We start from the raw sequence: 19,217 nt of genomic DNA, 5'->3' as shown, positions 1-19,217 counted from the left end.
GGAACCTATCTCTGTCTTAATTACACTCAATAACCTGGCCTCCAGCCTTCTGTGGCAATGAATTCCATAGATTCACCAACCTCTGGCCGAAGAAATTCTGAGGCTGTGCCCTCGGATCCTAGTTTCTCCTACTAATGGAAACCTCTTTCCAACGTCCACTCTATCAAGGCCTTTCTGTATTCTCTAAGTTTAATGAGATCCCCCCCATATCCTTCTAAACTCCATCTAGTACAGACCCAGAGTCCTCAAACACTCCTCATACATCAAGCTTTTCATTCCTGGGATCATACTCGTGAATCTCCTCTGGACCCCCTCCAAATAGGGGGCCCAAAATTGCTAACAATACTCCAAATGTGGTCTCACCAGAGCAAATAAAACCTCATCAGTACATCCTGCTTTTGTATTCTAATCCTCTCAAAATGAATGCTAACACTTAACCTTAAGAAAATCCTGAACTAGGACTAAAGCCCCTTTTGTGCTTCCAATTTCTGAATTCTCTCCCCATTTAGAAAATGGTCTACACCTCTATTTTTTCTATCAAAATGCATAACCTCACTTTCCCACATTGTCCACATTTTTGCCCACTCCCCTAACCTGTTCAAGTCGTTCTGCAGCCCCCTGCCTCAATACTACCTGTCCCTGAAAACTTAGCCACAATGCCCTCAGTTCTAGATCATTGATGTATAAAAAGAAAAGTTGTCTCAACAATGACCCCTGCAGAACTCCACTAGTCACCGGCTGCCATCCTGAAAAGGACCCCTTTATCCCCACTCTCTGCCCTCTACCAGTCAGCCAATCTTCTATCCATGCTAGTATCTTGCCTCTAACACCATGGGCTTTTATCTTACTCACGAGCCTCCTGTGCGGCACCTTGTTAAAGGCCTTCTGGAAATCCAAGTAGATAACATCCACTAGCTCTCCTTTGTCTAACCTGCTCGTTACCTCCTCAAAGATTTGTCAGACATGACATCCCCTTGATTTATGGTGTACCTTCGGGACAGTAGAAGGAAGAGGAGGTGGGGAGGGTTATGCAAACCGAGGATTGGGGTCCACCACCATCTTTCCCAGGGGAAGTCATACCCACCGCGCCCCCTGACTGATTCACCTCCAGTACCATGCACCCAGTTACAACTGAACGTCGGGAAGGAGAAGCTCAGGGCCCAGCCATTACGTACACAATCCCATTTACAGTAGCACAATTGACCGAAATTGCAAATCAAATAACAACCTTTGAACCATTGGCTGACCCACACAGCTTCCTTCAGGATGTTAGGCAGCAAAAGATAATGCATGGGCTAGATGAAAGGGAAGAGGTGAAGCTGATAGTCATGTGCTTTAGCAAGTCTGTACGGTCTGCCCTGCCAGCCCCTCAAAATGTCGGGGAAGGAAGCCTAAATGAGAAAGAGGAAGCTATATTGACTACAGTAGGGTTTAATAAAGGGGATCCTGTAGATGGAATAAATAAAGAGGCAGAGGAAAGGGGAACATCCGACCACCTTTGCCGGTCGTTTATGGATCAACTTCACGGGAGTGTATGGGGAATTAGATCGGGCTAGATTAAATGAAGCCGATTCATCCAAATGGGCTCGGACATTAGTCTCGCACACCACAGAGGAAGGCAAGAAAGCCTGTGCTAATTTTGACCCCGCAGAGACCACACATAACCAAGCATGGGTTCGCCAACGGTTAGCTCGACTCTGGGAACAGGCAGTTCAGGGACCTCCAAAGTCGCGGTCGGATTGGGAAGCGAGAATACTTCCGATGAGGGTTAACCAGGGTCCGGTATGGAAAAGCGAGGGTAGAGGGGACCACCAACACCAGAGGTACAGCTCCACCTTATACAGCAGCCCCGGAGAGAGATAGAGGGACATGTTTTAACTACAGACAGCCAGGACACTTCGCCCGAGATTGTAGGAGACCCCCGCCACCCTATACACGGTCCCCGAGACAAGTGAAACCACTAGCTCCACCAGTTAGACCAGCTCCTAGATACGAGAGAGAACATCGCCTGCCACCGATTGAAGATCCCAGGTGCCCCATGCATAACGTGAGTGCTAACCCACCATTATACCCAACTGTGGCCTATGTGACCATAGATTGAGTGTCCAGCCTCTCCAAACTGGATCTGTAGCACCAGGTGGGATAGCGTAGGGAGACCCCTAGTTAACAGCGAGGTAAGAGGCCACCTCATAGAATTCCTTTGGGATACCAGAGGCTCCCAAACTATCGTGAAGATATCTAAGTTAAAGACAGAATGCCTTGGCCAACTACGGGTACAATCACACTCAGTGGATCCACGGGACATATGCAGGAGGGACGTATTACAGCCCCTGTACAGGTTCGCTTAGGCAACATGGCTTGTGACCATCCGGTGGTGCTAGGTGACCTTCCCCCAAACACTGAACACATTCTTGGGTCTGATTGCACGTAAATGTAATCTTTCATTCGATCCAGCTAATCAATGCATTTGGCAGGTGGCTACGATTAGCCAGAGCGCCATCAATCATCTCAGTCAGGACATATGCTAACTAGGTTAGCACAATAGGGAAATTCTGGTTCGATAGCATAACAATTAACAGCGATCAGGCCATCAGGGAGGTACTTCAAAGAAACAAAGGGATGGTTGCGCAACACAAGCATGATTGTGGCCAGATATTTTAGATGTAGTTTAAATGTCATTATCGGGCCCGGCATGGAACTTGCCGAGCCTGATAGCATCTCCCACCGCGCCAGGAGTACTTCACTCCAGCGGGGTTTAGAGTAGCTTCCCACGTTCGGGGAATTAGCGGGAGACCCCGCCAGAGTGAAGGGGGGGGCAATCAGGGCCCCCAGGGGTCAAACGGTGGGGGGGGGTTTGGTGCCCCCTAGGCATGGGCACCCTGGCAGTGTCAGCTTGTGGCCCCTTGATACTGCCCACTGTGCATGGGGCAGAGCCAAGGGGACAGGACCTATTGTGGGCAAGCTCTAGGGGCGATTGGTGGGGATCCCGTTGCCACTCTGGAAGGGGATCGGTCTGGGCTGGAGGGAGGCCAGCGATTGGGGCGGGCTGGGGGTGGTCTGCTGGGGGGGCAAGTCTGCCTTCCATCAGTGGTGGGGGTGGGCGGGGAGGGTCTGCCATGGTGGGGAGGGTCATCACTGCTGGGAAAGGGTGGGGGCGGTGGGCTGGACATCCCCGGGGCTGGCCCGGGAATTGTCGTGGGAGCTACGGTCGGGCCTTGGGCAGAGGGTGGGGGAGCTGCGGTCGGGCCTGGGGGGTGGGGGTGGCTGGAGGGGCAGCACTGTGGGGGTCCTGGGCTGGCCAGCGATCGAGCTGGCCAGCAAACTGGGAGACTGACAGATCGGGGCCGCTGCGCATGCGTAGAGTTCTAGAACTGTCATGCTCCGGTGTGAATAGCCCCCCCCCCCACCGGTTTTTTAATGATATTCACGATTGTGACCTCTGCAGTGCACAGAGTGTGGGAGATTGGGATCTGAAGTTGCACTGAAAAAACAGTTGTGATCTAGACCAGTTTTCTCGCCAATTCAGCACTTTTGGGAGAATCGCCCCCACCGTTTCCAGCTCTACGACTGGCCAGTCCATGAAGGGAGCTTAATATTTATTAGGGTTTGATTTTGCAGAGCCTGCTATCAGTGCTCACGCACGAAAAAGCTGTCCAGCAAATAACCGAAAACATTACAGCAGCCCAGTTAGCCGCGGCTGTCCGACTAGGAGTTAAAAGGAAACAGAGCAAGGCACTTTTCGATAAAAATGGTGCACCCTGTAGAATATACAGTTGGACAGCAGGTAGTGCTTTCCCTCTACAATCCCAATTGTTTCTTGTCCCCCAGATAAACAGGCCCCACCATCACCGACAAAATAAGCCCCTCAGTGTATAAGGTCTTGATCGCCAACGGGAAAACCAGTTGGTTCCATGTAAACTAGCTAAAAGCTTACGGGACTCAGAATAATCACTTCCACCATTTCACATTAGAGATAGGGGAGGATGACACTCGGCGACCAGAATGGCCTCATTCAGTAAATGTATGTCCCCTAATGTCTTCTCATCCATTTCCAGGTTCAAACCAGACCTTTCCACTGTCATGCTCCAGCAAAAAGCCTCTTCCACACCTGAAGTGCCTCGAGGGATACTGATCGACCCAAACATAACAGGAGACGCGCACCCTAGAGGACTGGCGTGACTAGCTAGACACCGGGCCTCACAGCATTATGGATTCTCCCATAAACATAAGCCTCACTAGCCCCAGACCCAAGTCAGGTCCTGACTAAACGACGAGCTATTTTGATGGGTGTATCCGACGCTGCGTCCCCTACCTGGGTAAGGGATCAGACCCATAGACCCATTAGAATGGAAGACGATGATAGAGGACCCATGGACTCGGAAAATAAACACAAACCCCACAGCACAGCCCAGTGAACAAACATGGGTATGGAAGTCAGGTGAGAATGTGATGACGGAACCCCATGAGATAATGATTCGGAGGATGAGCCTCTGTTGGACAGAAATGCTGCATGATGATATTTAAGATTCCCCAGATGATGAGATTCAGCCTACAATGCAGATAAATGCAAGGTACAAGAATTTCTGATGGAAACCACCACTTACAAAACCCCCAGTACAGGTCCACTGTGACCGACCCATATCAAAATGTCCAGTTAAAATACGACCAACCCATCCCCACTCCACTTTCTTAATTGGTCGTACGATTAACTGGGTAACCCACACACAGTCCGATGTTAAGACTTTCAGGTAATTGTGCTAAATTTTAAATTCATCCAGACATTTTTGATTGGTCTGTAGGTTCTCTCCTTTCTTGTATTTCCCTGGATTTGCGGTTTTGCCTTCAAACCTGTAAGTCACTCATGGAATAGACACTCTATCTAGCCCACGCCCCACAGGACATACCAATGCCAAGCTCTTCTGGTCATGCCAGCCTGACTCCAATGCTTTTTGAATCCCTAGGGCCAATGGTGACTGCTGCTAAATAAAAACAGGCTGCCTTGATTCTGCAGGCCCGTTTAAATAAGGTCTTTCCCGAACACTCCACGACTTGTGGACTTTCAATCTGAACAAACAAAAATCTTTTTGCTTGGTAGTGATTTTGAATTGGAAAAAAACTCAAGCGAATAATCGATGAACTCAGGTCCTCCTAACCACATCATTACCGATTACTATACAAAAAAAGGCGGCCGTATACAGTTATTGATGTAGGTACATCAAATATTAGACGCGATAATATCAGAAATTACGTTAATCTCCTCAGGACAATGACAGAAAACGACAAACGATGCAATTTAGGATCTACCTCATTGGATTCATCATCAGGACCAACACACAGGACACCCCAAGCAAGATGAACTTTTTTGTCAACATTTACATAAACCCACCGGGACTACTATTTCCACTAATGGACAACTGAAAATTTTTAATATCGGAATATACCCCGGACTCGCGCATTGTAATTTTTTTTAGAATATTTGGTTGGTTATAATTTACGATTAGCAGTAGAATATTTGCCGTTCATAGTTTCTGGAACGCAAATATGTTGTAGAAATGTTGGCTGCGATTCTCCCATCATGACCCGCAACTTTTCTGACGGGTCGAGGTGGGAGATGCGCGTCGCCGGCCTTGTACCTGGATTTGTGCATGCGCCGGGAATGCATGTGCATCTCCCAGAGCCGGCGAACAGTCGCCGGTCAGACCACGCTGGAAACCGGCAGGAAGGCAGGTAAGCCATTTCCATCTTTTAAAAATGTATTTTAAATAAGCTTAGCAGTTCATTATTGGGAGCTTTCAGGTCCCGATTGAATCTCCCACCCCGCCAGAAGTACTTCATTCCGGCGGGGTTCAAACTAGCCCCCTACATTCGGGGAACTAGTGGGAGCCCCGCCAGAATAACGGGGGGGGCAATCGGGGCCCCCGGACATGGGCACCCTGGCAGTGCCAGACTCTGCCCCCGGCACTGCCTAAGGGGCAAAGTGCCTATGCCCAAAGGGCGCCTTGGCACTACCCACCGGGCATTGGGCTGTGCTAAAGGGGCGGGGCCTATTGTGGGAGGGGCCTACTGCCACTCTGCAGACAGGTTTGGTCTGGGATGGAAGGAGGGCAGCGATTGGGGCAGGGGGCTGGTCCGCTGGCGGGGGGGGGGGGGGGGGGAGGAGAGAGAGAAAATCACCACTGCTGTGGGGGGGGGGGGGGGGGGGGGGGGGCTGTGCATTGGAGCACACCGGTGGGGGGGGGGGGGGGGTCAGGACTGGCCCGGGAATTGGTGTGGGGGCCACGATCGGGATGTGGGAGGGCTGGAGGAGCAGCACTGCCCTGGTCCCAGGCTGGCCAGCAAACGGGGAGTCTGACAGATCGGGACCACTGCGCATGAGCAGAAATTCAGAACTGTCAAAGTCTGGTGTAAATAGGCCCCGCCCCCCAAGTTCTTAATGAGATTCACGGCTGGGACCTCTGCAGTGCAGAGGGTAGGATTCAGGCGAGAAGTTGAACTGACAAAACAGTCCAGATTTAGAACAGTTTTCCTGCCAATTCAGCACTTTTGGGAGAATCGCGGCCACTATTACTGTGCATACAAATGCCTGGGCCTTACTTGACTATTGAGTGATTAGGGAATTCGTGATCCAAGATGTTTCACGTTCAGGATCAAGAGGAGGGACTGTGGCCAAACGGGACACCAAAGATGGCGATTTACAAAGCACACTGGGATAATTGGCCAAGTACAGAAACAGACAGGCTGCAGCCTCGAGAAATTGGACAGAGATAAACAGGCTGCAACTGCAGACTTTTGAATACACAGGACATAGACTATCTCAAAGACAATGGATACTTTCTGGGCAATCAGGGTTGTTTACATAACCCCTTATTTGGGAGAGAGGTATGTGACCTACGTGTCTCCAGCACCTACAGGCATGGTCGTTGGGTACACACCCAGAGATCAGTGTGGCACCACCTGATTGGACTCTATCGATAAGGGTGATCAAAACCTGATTGACTGATTGGTAATAATCAAGAGACCACCCAAAAGGGCATGAAACCAATGAGGGATAAAAGGTGTTGCACAACGGAAGAATCTCTGTTCCACGAACGACAACGGTGACCATCATCAGCAACAACCGGCACGAGGAGAGCCACCACAGCAAAGAAGACCAGAGCCAGAGTATCAGACCAGACTACACCGAGGACTGGTTTGTTCGACTGGAGCAGGACAGAGGGAGATTCTCAGCAGCAGTGCTGAGGGTGAGTAAAGTGCTGTGATTTATTTATTTAATCCATTTTTTTTTTTCTGCGGGCTTTTTTTCAAGGGTTTAAACTAAGGGAAGTGGGAGTAGGCCACAGGGGATTCTGGGAGACTATGTGTGGTTTTTGTTTAGTATAAAAGTCACTCTATACAGCGGGCAGCGGAATAAGTGGGGAGTAGAGTGTGAACTGTAAGGGCTTTGTCTCACAGGGCTTCGGCGAGGACAGGCAGAGGCAGGGTAGGGTTTCACTTTTAAATTACACCAACTCATACAAGGTAAATTGGTATGGAGAGATATGTAATGTGTTGTTTCTGCATGATGTGGGAGCAAGTGGACCCCAAGGTGGACCCCAGGGACCATGTCTGCAGTTAAGTGCTGGTTGCTGGAGGATCTCCAGCTCATGGTAGATGAACTGGACTCTGAGCTACAGACACTGAGGCTCATCAGGGAAGGGGAGAGCTATCTGGATAATGTGTATAAAGAGAAAGTCACGCCCCTTAGACTGACTAACTTAGCTGGGGGTCAGGGACAACAGGGAGTGGCTGTGGGTGAGGCAGGCAGTGGGGGGAAGAAGGCGGGCAGAGGGAGGAAGAAAGGAAGTAGTTTGCGGGAGGTAAAGTCCCAAGAACCTCAGCCCTTAAATCTGTGCAACAGATTTGAGGTTCTTGCCACCAGTGTAGATGGGAAAAATGACTGCGAGAAGGACGAGCAAACTGTCAGCAGTACCAGGGTACAGGGTGCTGCTGCAACGGAGAAATCAAAGAGAAATGTAGTAGTAATTGGGGATAGTGTAGTTAAGGGCATAGAGACTGTTCTCTGTGACCAGGAGAAGCAATACCGTAGGTTGTGTTGCCTGCCTGGTGCTCGGGTCCAGGATGTATCATCTGGGCTGCAGAGGAATTTGGAGTGGGAGGGTGAAAATCCAGTTGTCGTGGTCCATGTAGGTGCCAATGACATAGACAAAACAGGAACTAAGGATCTACAGAGGGCGTACGAAGAGCTTGGGAACAAAATTAAAAAGCAGAACCAACAAGGTGGTAATCTCTGGATTACTACCTGAGCCATGCGCGAATTGGCGCAGGGTTAATAGGATTAAGGAGACGAATGCATGGCTCAAGAATTGGTGTGGGAGGAATGGGTTCGAATTCATGGGGCATTGGCACCAGTATTTGGGCAGATGGGACTTGTATAGATGGGATGGTTTCCGTTTGAACCGTGCTGGGACCAGAGTCCTAGCGAATCGTATCACTAGGGCTGTAGATAGGGCTTTAAACTAATTTATGGGGGGGAGGGTGCAGAGGTAAGAGGAATTATGAAATCAATGGTAGAGGAGAGGGAGCGAGTGCAAGTGAATGAGGGCATTCGAGTAGTTAAAGGAGTAGAGGGCGAGGGAGAGGTTGATAGCGTTTCATCAAATCGGGTCCAGATAAAAGCTGGAATAAAGACACTTTGCCTGAATGCACGAAGCATTCGGAACAAAGTTAATGAGTTGATGGTACAAATCAGCACAAATGGGTATGATCTAGTGGCCATTACAGAAACATGGCTGCAGGGAGACCAGGACTGGGAGATGAATATCCAGGGGTATCAGGCATTTAGGAAGAATAGACAGGAAGGAAAAGGTGGGGGGGTAGCTCTGTTAATAAAAGATAATATCAGGGTAGTAGTGAGGGATGACATAGGCTCTAAGGAACAAAACGTGGAATCATTATGGGTAGAGATAAGGAAGAGTAGGGGGAGAAAGACACTAGTAGGTGTGGTCTATTGGCCCCCAAATAATAATGTTGAGGTGGGGAGGGCTATAAACAAGCAAATAATGGATGCGTGCAAAAACAGAACGGCAATAATCATGGGGGACTTCAACCTGCATATTGATTGGCTGAGTCAAGTTGGAAGGGGTGGGATAGAGGAAGAGTTCTTAGAATGTTGTCGGGATAGTTACCTTGAACAGTATGTTACAGAACCGAGGAGGGAACGAGTTATCTTAGATCTGGTAACGTGTAACGAGGTAGGTAGAATTAAGGATGTTCTTGTGAAGGACCCTCTTGGGTCAAGTGATCACAACATGGTCGAATTTCTGATACAAATAGAAGAGGAGAAAGTAGGGTCCCATACCAGTGTCCTCTGTTTGAAGAGGGAAGTACTTAGGATGAGGGCTGAATTGGCTCAGGTGGACTGGCAGGTAGGACAGCCGAGTAACAGTGGAGGATTTTTAAGGAGATCCTTTTCAGTACTCAGCAACAATATATTCCGGTGATAAAGAAGGGTTGTAAGAAAAGGGATAACCAGCCGTGGATAACTAAGGAAATTAAGGAGAGTATTAAATTAAAGACCGATGTGTACAGAGTGGCCAAAAGTAGTGGAGAATTGGAAGATTGGGAAAACTTTAAGAAACAACAAAGAACGACTAAGAAAGCGATAAAGAAAGGAAAGAGGTTATGAAGCTAGGCTAGCTCTAAATATAAAAAATGATAGTAAAAGCTTTTACAAATATATAAAAAGGAATAGAGTGGCAAGAGTGAATGTTGGACCCCTTGGAGGACGAGAGGGGGGATTTAATAGTGGGAAATGAGGAAATGGCTGAAACTTTAAATAAGTTTTTTGTGTCGGTCTTCACGGTGGAAGACACAAATAGTTTACCGAATATTAACGATAGAGGGTCGGTAGGAGGAGAGGTACTCAATACAATTAATGTTACCAGGGAGGCAGTGCTTGGTAGACTAACGGGACTGAAGGTGGACAAGTCCCCGGGCCCGGATGGAATGCATCCCAGGGTACTGAAAGAAATGTCAGAGGTAATAGCAGATGCGTTAGTGGTTATTTACCAAAATTCTTTGGATTCTGGGGTAGTGCCGGCAGATTGGAAAACGGCTAATGTTACGCTGCTGTTTAAAAAAGGAAATAGACATAAGGCGGGTAACTACAGGCCAGTTAGCTTAACGTCTGTAGTTGGGAAAATGCTGGAATCCATCATTAAAGAAGAAATAGCAGGCCATCTGGATAAGAATGGTTCGATTAAGCAGACGCAGCATGGATTCATGAGGGGAAAGTTGTGCTTGACGAACTTGTTGGATTTTTATGAAGATGTGACTAATGCGGTTGACGGAGGGGAACCGGTGGATGCGGTGTTTTTGGATTTCCAAAAGGCGTTAGATAAGGTGCCTCACAAAAGGTTGCTGAAGAAGATTGGGTCACACAGAGTTGGGGATAGGGTGTTAGCGTGGATTGGGGATTGGCTATCCGACAGGAAGCAGAGAGTCAGAATAAATGGGTGCTTTTCTGGTTGGCAGATGGTAACTAGTGGTGTGCCGCAGGGATCGGTACCGGGGCCTCAACTATTTACCATTTATATAGACGATCTGGAGGAGGGGACTGAGTGTAAGGTAACAAAGTTTGCAGACGACACAAAGATAAGTGGAAAAGTGAATCGTGTGGAGGGCGTAGAAGGTCTGCAGAGAGATTTGGACAGGCTGAGTGAGTGAGCGAGGATCTGGCAGATGGAGTATAACGTTGACAAATGCGAGGTTATTCACTTTGGAGGAAATAATAGCAAATTGGATTATTATCTAAATGGAAAAAAATTACAACATGCTGCTGTGCAAAGGGACCTGGGGGTCCTTGTGCATGAGACGCAAAAACACCGTCTGCAGGTGCAACAGGTGATCAAGGCGGCAAATCGGATGTTTGCCTATATCGCAAGGGGGATAGAATATAAAAGCAGAGATGTCTTGCTGCATCGGCCGCAGCTGGAATACTGTGTGGAGTATTGTCCCCTTATTTGCGGAAGGATATATTGGCCTTGGAGGGAGTGCAGAGAAGGTTCACCAGGTTGATACCAGAGATGAGGGGTGTTGATTATGAGGAGAGACTGAGTAGATTGGGTTTGTACTCGTTGGAATTTAGAAGGCTGAGGGGGGATCTTATAGAGACCTATAAGATAATGAAGGGGCTGGATAGGGTAGAGGTGGAGAGATTCTTTCCACTTAGAAAGGAAGCTAGAACTAGAGGGCACAGCCTCAAAATAAAGGGGGGGTCAGTTTAGGACAGAGTTGAGGAGGAACTTCTTCTCTCAGAGGGTAGTGAATCTCTGGAATTCTCTGCCCACTGAAGTGGTGGAGGCTACCTCGTTGAATATGTTTAAATCACGGATAGATGGATTCCTGATCGGTAAGGGAATTAGGGGTTATAGGGATCAGGCGGGTAAGTGGAACTGATCCACTTCAGATCAGCCATGATCTTACTGAATGGCGGGGCAGACTCGAGGGGCTAGATGGCCTACTCCTGCTCCTATTTCTTATGAGACCAACACACAGATAAAGGCCAATATCTGCCTGGGTACTTGCCAGTCACGCAAAAGTCAAGGTCTAGTATTGGACTCGATGAGATAACTTAGTATTGATTGTGTGGATGATTAATATCAGTTGTGTGAGAATAAATATTGCTTTACTAACAAGAAGCTGACTCGCAGTTCTTTGTTCATCGTATAAGGGTTAAAAACAGACTGTGTGGCAGGCACACTATGCTGCCAGCCTCTCCAGCAGGAATATATATGCCCTGCCCACTGATTTTTATCATGATTCATGCTAGGGCTCGCTGAAAAAAAATCAGCGGGACTTACTCCAGTTTATACGTGAATTGTGGCACTTAAGAATCTTTTTGGGTGAGTCATACTTTTTTATTGGACTGTCTCAAATTTTAGGGAAAGATTGAATAGAGCAGGTGAATTGGCGAGACAGCATTTGAAGTGGCACAGCATGTGATGAAACAGGAAGCGGATAAGAAATTTTGCTAGTGGGATAAAGTCTTAGTATTATTACCAGTGGTAAGTGGATCTCGTTTAGTGGGCCTCATCAAATTGAAAGGAAATTGAGTGAGGTGAATTATTTGATAAGAACGCCCAAACTATGTCAAGTGAATATGCATAACTGATATTTTGATAGGGAAAAAAAGCAGGACGTTTTAGTGGTTACAACTCAAGAGTGAACCAAACCCAGGTGATTCTGAATTTGACATTCTTCAAATTAAATTGGATAATGAGGAAGTTATCAGAAATTGGAATAAATTATTGAGTTACCCTGAAATAGTTATTATAATCACATGGAAAGATATGTGGGAATAAGTTGCAAAGCACTAAAATAGTTATATATGGTGTAGATGTAGGAAATGCTATTCCAATTAAGCAATATCTTTATAGGCTTAAACCTTTAAAGTTGGCACAGGTTCAAAGGGAGATTGAAAACATGCTTTAAAAATGACACAATTGAAGTGAGTCGCAGTGAGTGGAGTTCACTCGTAGTGATGGTACCAAAACCAGATGGTAGCCAATGATTATGAGCCGACTATAGGAAAGTTAATGCTGTTACAAATCAGACTCGAGGACTGAGACAAGCGACTTTTATCTCTATGAACGGTATGCTTTGTCTATACAGCGTGCAAGAAACAATACTTCTCACTGTATGCTAATACATGCGACAATAATAAATCTAATCTAATCAAAAACTTGACTTATTCGAAGGTTACTGCCAGGTCCAAGGAGATTTCAGCTTTTCGGACACTAAATGGTTTGTACCAGTTCAAAGTCCAGCAAAGTCCAGTCACATTTCAAAGATTAACCAACACTCATTTCAGGATGACCCAAATATGTGGTGTACATAGACAATCTGATGACATTTTAGTCAGACGTGAAAACAACATTTGTAGCACTTAATTGCTCATCAACTTCAGGAGGCAGGCTTGGTGGTAAACGGCTAAGAGTGAACTTGGAAAAGCCGAAGTCATGTTCCTTGGCCATACAATTGGACACAAGACAGATGGCCCCATCGGATATGAAGACGAAGGTTACTGAGGAGTTCCCCATACTGTCGATGAGAAGGGAAAGAGAGATTTCTGGGTCTGAATGATTTCTACAGGAAATTTGTGCCGGATTTCAGCAGTGTGGTTTCTCCACTGATTGACCTGCTGAGGAAGTGTAGCAAATTTCAGTGGACGGTCGTGTCAGTAGTCATTTGACAGCCTTAAAGCTGTGTTAACCACTGCACTGTGCTGGCCATTCAAGGTGGCCAATGATTCAAGTGATGTGGGTGGTGGTGCCGTACTATTACAAGACAATGAGAGAATTAAACAATTGACAATTTTTCCAAAAAGCTAAATGATCAGAAGAAATATTCAACCATTGAGAAAGAGACCTTGAGTTTGGCACTGGCATTGCAACATTTATGTTGCCAGGAATTTATCGGAGATGATTGTGTACACTGATCACAATCCATTGATGTTTTTGGAGAAATGTAATAAAAATGCAAGACTGTTTAGACCGAGTTTATTGTTGCAACCATTTAATTTGAAAGTTATCCATATGGTAGGAAGAGAGAATATGATTGCTGATGCTTTGTCACGAATTTGATGGAAGGATTGTTCGATAATGGTAGACAAGGACTGAATGCTCCTGTTGTTTGCATGTTTTGACTTTATAAAAATGTATATCTATTGTAGAGTACTAGTGTGAAACTAACAGGTTTTGAGAAATGAAGCCTTCTTTGAATATTGATGATTCATTTTTATTATGGGGGGAGCTGTGACGAAACTGTGCCTTTAAGAAATGTATTTTAATAATTTTCTCTGCAGGATGTTTCTATCAAGGCCCTGGAATTTGTCAGCACAGTGTTGTCCGTAGTCAGTGTCCTTTACTGTTGCTGAGGCAGTATAATTGACAATGTGTTTATCTTTAATCTGGACTGTTCTCTGGATTGCTAAGTGGAGTTTGACTGACAGATCAAATGATATGTTTGGGGAGGGTGTTTTCCTCCCCACAGAGCATTCTACTTTTTAGTTTCGATTCTCAGCTGCTGCCAGGAGCTGGTGGGAGAAGGCTGTCTCTCTCTCTCCAGAGACTTTCTGACAATTCCAAGACTGGGGAGCCTCAGAGAACTGATCCAACATTCAAAGAACCAATTCACAGCAGGCGTTAAAAAGCTGAAGGTCCGGCACCACGTGAGCATACTTGCTTTTTGTGCCAAATCTAGAGAAGGGTGTATGTCTGTGGGATGGTTTATTTCTTGAAAGAAAAGAGATAGCTAGCTGTTAAGGATTATACTGTGTCATGTTAAATCTTGTAATTGGTAAAATTTATGCTAATTGTTTTTGTTATATTCTGTGTTCTTAAATAAACTTTGGTTTGATAAAAGCTTCCTAGTAGGTTACTTGAATCATACCTGGAATGAAGTGCTTAATGCACACCCAAGCCATAACCAAATATAAAACTTAGGGTCCAGACTAACTTTATACAACATATTGGGGTCTCTGGCCTGGGTCTTAACACAGGAGTCCGAGCCTCCACCACCGTCTGACCCAGAGGACTGTGTTTACATCGTGGATGTAAATATATGCGTAGTGTTGCTTAGATAGTGATGTTTTGGCGCCTGTTCTGAAAAAGTATTTAAATTGTACAAAAGCGCGAGAAATGTGTTCAGTCTCCCCTGATGGCTGCAGGCTTCATTAACCCGCATCATTAAGGAAGACTGACCCGACATCGTAAAATGGAATAAAGGAATCGACCAGATATCTGGAGTTGAATCGATTTTTGTCGAGCCAAGCCTGATAAAGAGTATTTCCAGATTGACATTTGGTGTCAGAAGTGGGATTCCAACGGTCGGCTGACGACAGGAAATGGCATTAGAGTCAGCAGCACCGAGTCCGGGACTGAGAAATTGGCCACCCAAGTGCGCGAGTACCGTTGATACAACCACTTGGTTTTCCTCTGCCCTGTAATTCTGGTGTTTGTTGACCTTTCGTTTGTTGTCGCCAGCTGCCCCGACGGAATAACCCGTGATTTCGTCAGCTTGTGCAACTCCAGGTCGGTTGTTATTTGGGTCACTGTGAAAACGGTGAGGTAGAAATTAATTAGTCAGTGAATAATTGACCAGAACCGTAATTCACTGAGGGTCGCCGTTGATCGGCGAGGGTCACCAGGGAACTGGTGAGGTGGTGAAAGAATTGTTAGAGCTCGAATTGAATTTATCGGGGTATTGAGTGAATACAACAGTTTGTTTTAAAATGGGGAACTATTTGGATACAATCAATCAGACAAATTCAGCCTTACAAATTCTTTGCGAAAAATATCCGGATAAAGCCACCAAATTGAGACAATTGTCGGGGGCATTGACCCATAAATTAGGGCCATCCGAATGGCCCCCAGGAGGGACCAAAAATATCCAACTTGTTAAAGCTGCACAGCAACAAATTTGGCGAAAGAATATGGGAAGGAAGACGGAGGAGATTATAGGGTTATGGTTGCAACATTGTCAGGAGTTAAAGGAGCAGAGTCTCCTATCCAGCTGGCAGGACAATGCTGTTAAGTTGGGAATAGAATTAATGGAGGGAGGGACTCTGAAACCGGTTGAGGTGTTGAAAAGAGAATGCTTACATAAGAAACGTTCTCAAGGATCGTGAGGTTTCTGAGATGGGGAACATGATGGATGGCATTAAGGTCACTGATAATGATACAGATGAGGATCTACAAAATTGGATGACGGGTAACTGCACCTCTTCCGCCTCAAGAGCAGCCCTTAGCAGAACCACCTCCGACGGCATCTAATGCGGATGTCGATACACGGGAAGAGATCCCTGGTCCAACTGCCCCTTCTCCTGAGGGAAAACTGCACCTTCCCCGTACCAGGGACAACAGTCGACCCTGTACCCCCCTCTCCCTGGCATGTTAGGTTCGCAGACCCCAATTGTAATTAACGTCACCAATCCCTACTGTCCCAGCCCCGATGCCCAACATACTGAACCTCCGGCAGACGAGCCTGTTTCCGGTCGCACGCGGAGCCATAAGAACCAGGGCAGTGAATCCGAAGCACAGACGAATAATCACCCTGGGAACTACCCTGTAAGACCAATGCCCAACCCTCGACACGACCCAAACGATGTAAACTCCCGGGCAACGATGTAAGTATATTACCTATGGAAGCCGAATGAATTGATGGCCATACTAGGCGGCGCACCTGATCGGCTTAAGACCCCGCAAAAATTTGTAGACTTCCTTCGCACCACTATCCAGGTTTATGGCGCTGAGTCAAGAGACCTGTGGGCATTGGTTCGTCAGGTGCTGACCCCATCGGAGTGCACCCGATTCCTCGACCATGTAAGCACGGACGACCACCCGGTCCGCATTCCTGACGATCTATTACTGATTAATAATACGGGGCAAGGACGCATCGATTTGATACTTCAGGCGGTCAGTCGCACTTTGCAGAAGCCTGTTGATCTGTCCAAGATATTGGAGCTGAAACCCCGGAAGAGTGAAGGGGCAGAGGAGTTCCTAGAAAGGTTCCACGAAATCTATGAAACTCAGTCAGGAGACCAGAGGTATAGGGAGGGGAACCCTTCGCCGCAGTATTGCTCAATCCTTATGCATTGTCTCCCTTCCATGGTGGCGACAGCCATAAAGACCAATAACATTGATTGGGCAGACAGCTCCCCCGTGCAGATGTCCCGTGCTGTCAAAGCCTTCTGGCCAAACTCACAAGGGGACACTAGAGGGGAACCTCAAGGCCTGAAAGAAGAACCTCGGGCTAAGGTCAAACCTGAAAAAACGGAATATGTAATGAAAGAGGAACCGCGGCAGCCTCCTATCAGAGGAGACCCTGATCAGGTGCATTATCAAATGGAACCTCACTTTTATTATCCAGGGTGGGTAGGTCAGCAGGGATATGGATATAGAACCCATCCAAGTGGCCCCACAGTTCCCTTCTATGGCCCGCCATATACTCATTACCCACCTTATAATCTGCATCGAGGACATGAGAGAACCCCACGGGGCCGGAATAATGCCAGATCTGATGGCTGTTTTAACTGTGGCCATCTGGGACATTACAGCAAGGAGTGCCCCAGCAGAAGGCAGACTAGGGGAAGTGATAGACGCGGACCCTACACTCCATTTTCCCAGCAGAATCCCTTCTGACAACGTATGCTGTTACTGACGGAGTCTCAATCCAACCAAGAACCCTTATTGATGTTGAAGCTCTATAATCACTGGTATCCGTTTCTGGTAGACACTGGGGCAGCTATGTCCTCCGTACAAGCCACCTTGAAGTTACCCCAATCGAAACAAACCCAAAAACTTTCCGGATTCCAGGGTCAAGTTCTGCAATCGGTGTCAGAAAAGGTCCCAGTGTCCTATCAGAGCGAAACCGTGGATCATCAATTTATTCTCACCACTGGAATCGATTGCAACCTAATGGGGAGAGATTTGCTGTGTGCTTTCAACTTCGACCCCGCTGTTCAGAGGCTGGTATCCAAATTGACATGTCACAATCTCCTCGAACGTGTTACGTTGCATCAGTTCCCCAGTGGTGGACCTTAGATCTGGTGGGTGCCACGCGCCATGTGACCCTTGCCTACGATCGCAGTGGCCAGAATCACGATTTGGCAGAGTTTTTCAAGGATTTTGAAGGTATATCATGGACCATTGAGATCCGTGCCTGGGTTCAGGGACCAGAGGGTGAAGCTGACTATGTCAATGTCCCTCTCCAATTGTGGAAACAGCCGTCTGGAGTGGCCCCGCATATTACCAGATCCGTTACCCCACCCAATCATGCCAAAGATCTGGGCCCCATGGTGCACAGAGCGGTGGAATTGGCTGACCCACGCAGAACGGACAAACAAGAGCTCCCTGGGGTCCTGTGTATCCAATTTTATCACCACCCGCAGGTCCCCACTGCAGTCCTCCATCGACACGAGGGAAAGGACATTATAGAATACACTAACCCCTCTGTATGGGCGATGGACTCTGTGCAGGTTGGATTTATGGATATCGAACCCATCGAGATCTTAGTGCAACCTAATGTGACTTTTCCGTCAATCCGGCAATATCCCTTAAAGGCGCAAGCCGTTCCGAGTATCACTCGACTGATCGATAGCCTTTTACATCAAGGGATTCTATTACCATGTCAGTCCCCATGTAACACCCCAATCCTTGCAGTCCCTAAACCAGAAAGCCAAATGAATATCACCTCGTCCAGGATCTACGAGCCATTAATTCTATCGTCCAGCCTTTACATGCCTTGGTGCCCAACCCAGCTTATATCCTGGCCTCCATTCCAGCTAATGCTCGGGTGTTCGCGGTCATTGATCTTCAGCATGCCTTTTTCTCCATCCCATTACATCCGAATAATCAGTTCTTGTTTGCCTTTTCCCACAACGGCCAACAATATACCTGGACTCGACTACCTCAGGGCTTTATTAACTCGCCTACCCTCTTCTCGCAGTGTCTCCAGAAACAATTACAGAATTTAACCCCTGCTAGTGGATCAACCCTCATCCAATATGTTGATGATTTGCTTATAGCGAGTTCGGACGAATGCAGTAATAGAGAAGATGCCGTTCAGGTCCTGAATTACCTGTCCTACTTAGGCTACATTGTGTCTCCCGGTAAGGTCCTGATCGCTCAGACCATTGTCAAGTTCTTAGGCTTCCTGCTGTCCGCTGACACTCGTCACCTGGAAGTCGAATTGAACCAATAACACACTTCCCCAGTCCCACTGATGCTAAGCAAGTCCGACGGTGGTTGGGTATGATTAATTACTGCCGGCAGTGGATCCCCAATGTAACCTTGTTAACAAAAAAACTAACCCCTTATACGGCTAAGGAGGGATCCTTCATCCTTTCTGCAGAAGCAGAAGAGGCGTTCAGTGAATTAAAACAGTCCTTAATACAGGCACCAGCCTCGGGGAGGCCTTTATACAATTGACCCTTTCAACTCTTCTGTACGATCATCGACGACTGCGCTACTTCGGTTTTGACTCAACTTCATGGTGACCGACACTGACCGGTTGCCTCTTTTCCCTCTAGACTGGACCCTGTAGCAGTCGGATATCCACACTGCACCCAAATCCTTGCGGCTATTTACCTCAGCTTGAAGGCGGCTGCAAACCTGACTTTACAACAGCCCATCGTTATATATACCACTCACGCGGTG

The sequence above is a fragment of the Mustelus asterias genome, chromosome 3 (genome assembly GCF_964213995.1).
Source record: "Mustelus asterias chromosome 3, sMusAst1.hap1.1, whole genome shotgun sequence".
In the NCBI taxonomy this organism is placed as follows: Eukaryota; Metazoa; Chordata; class Chondrichthyes; order Carcharhiniformes; family Triakidae; genus Mustelus; species Mustelus asterias.
This window is presented reverse-complemented; position numbering follows the sequence as displayed.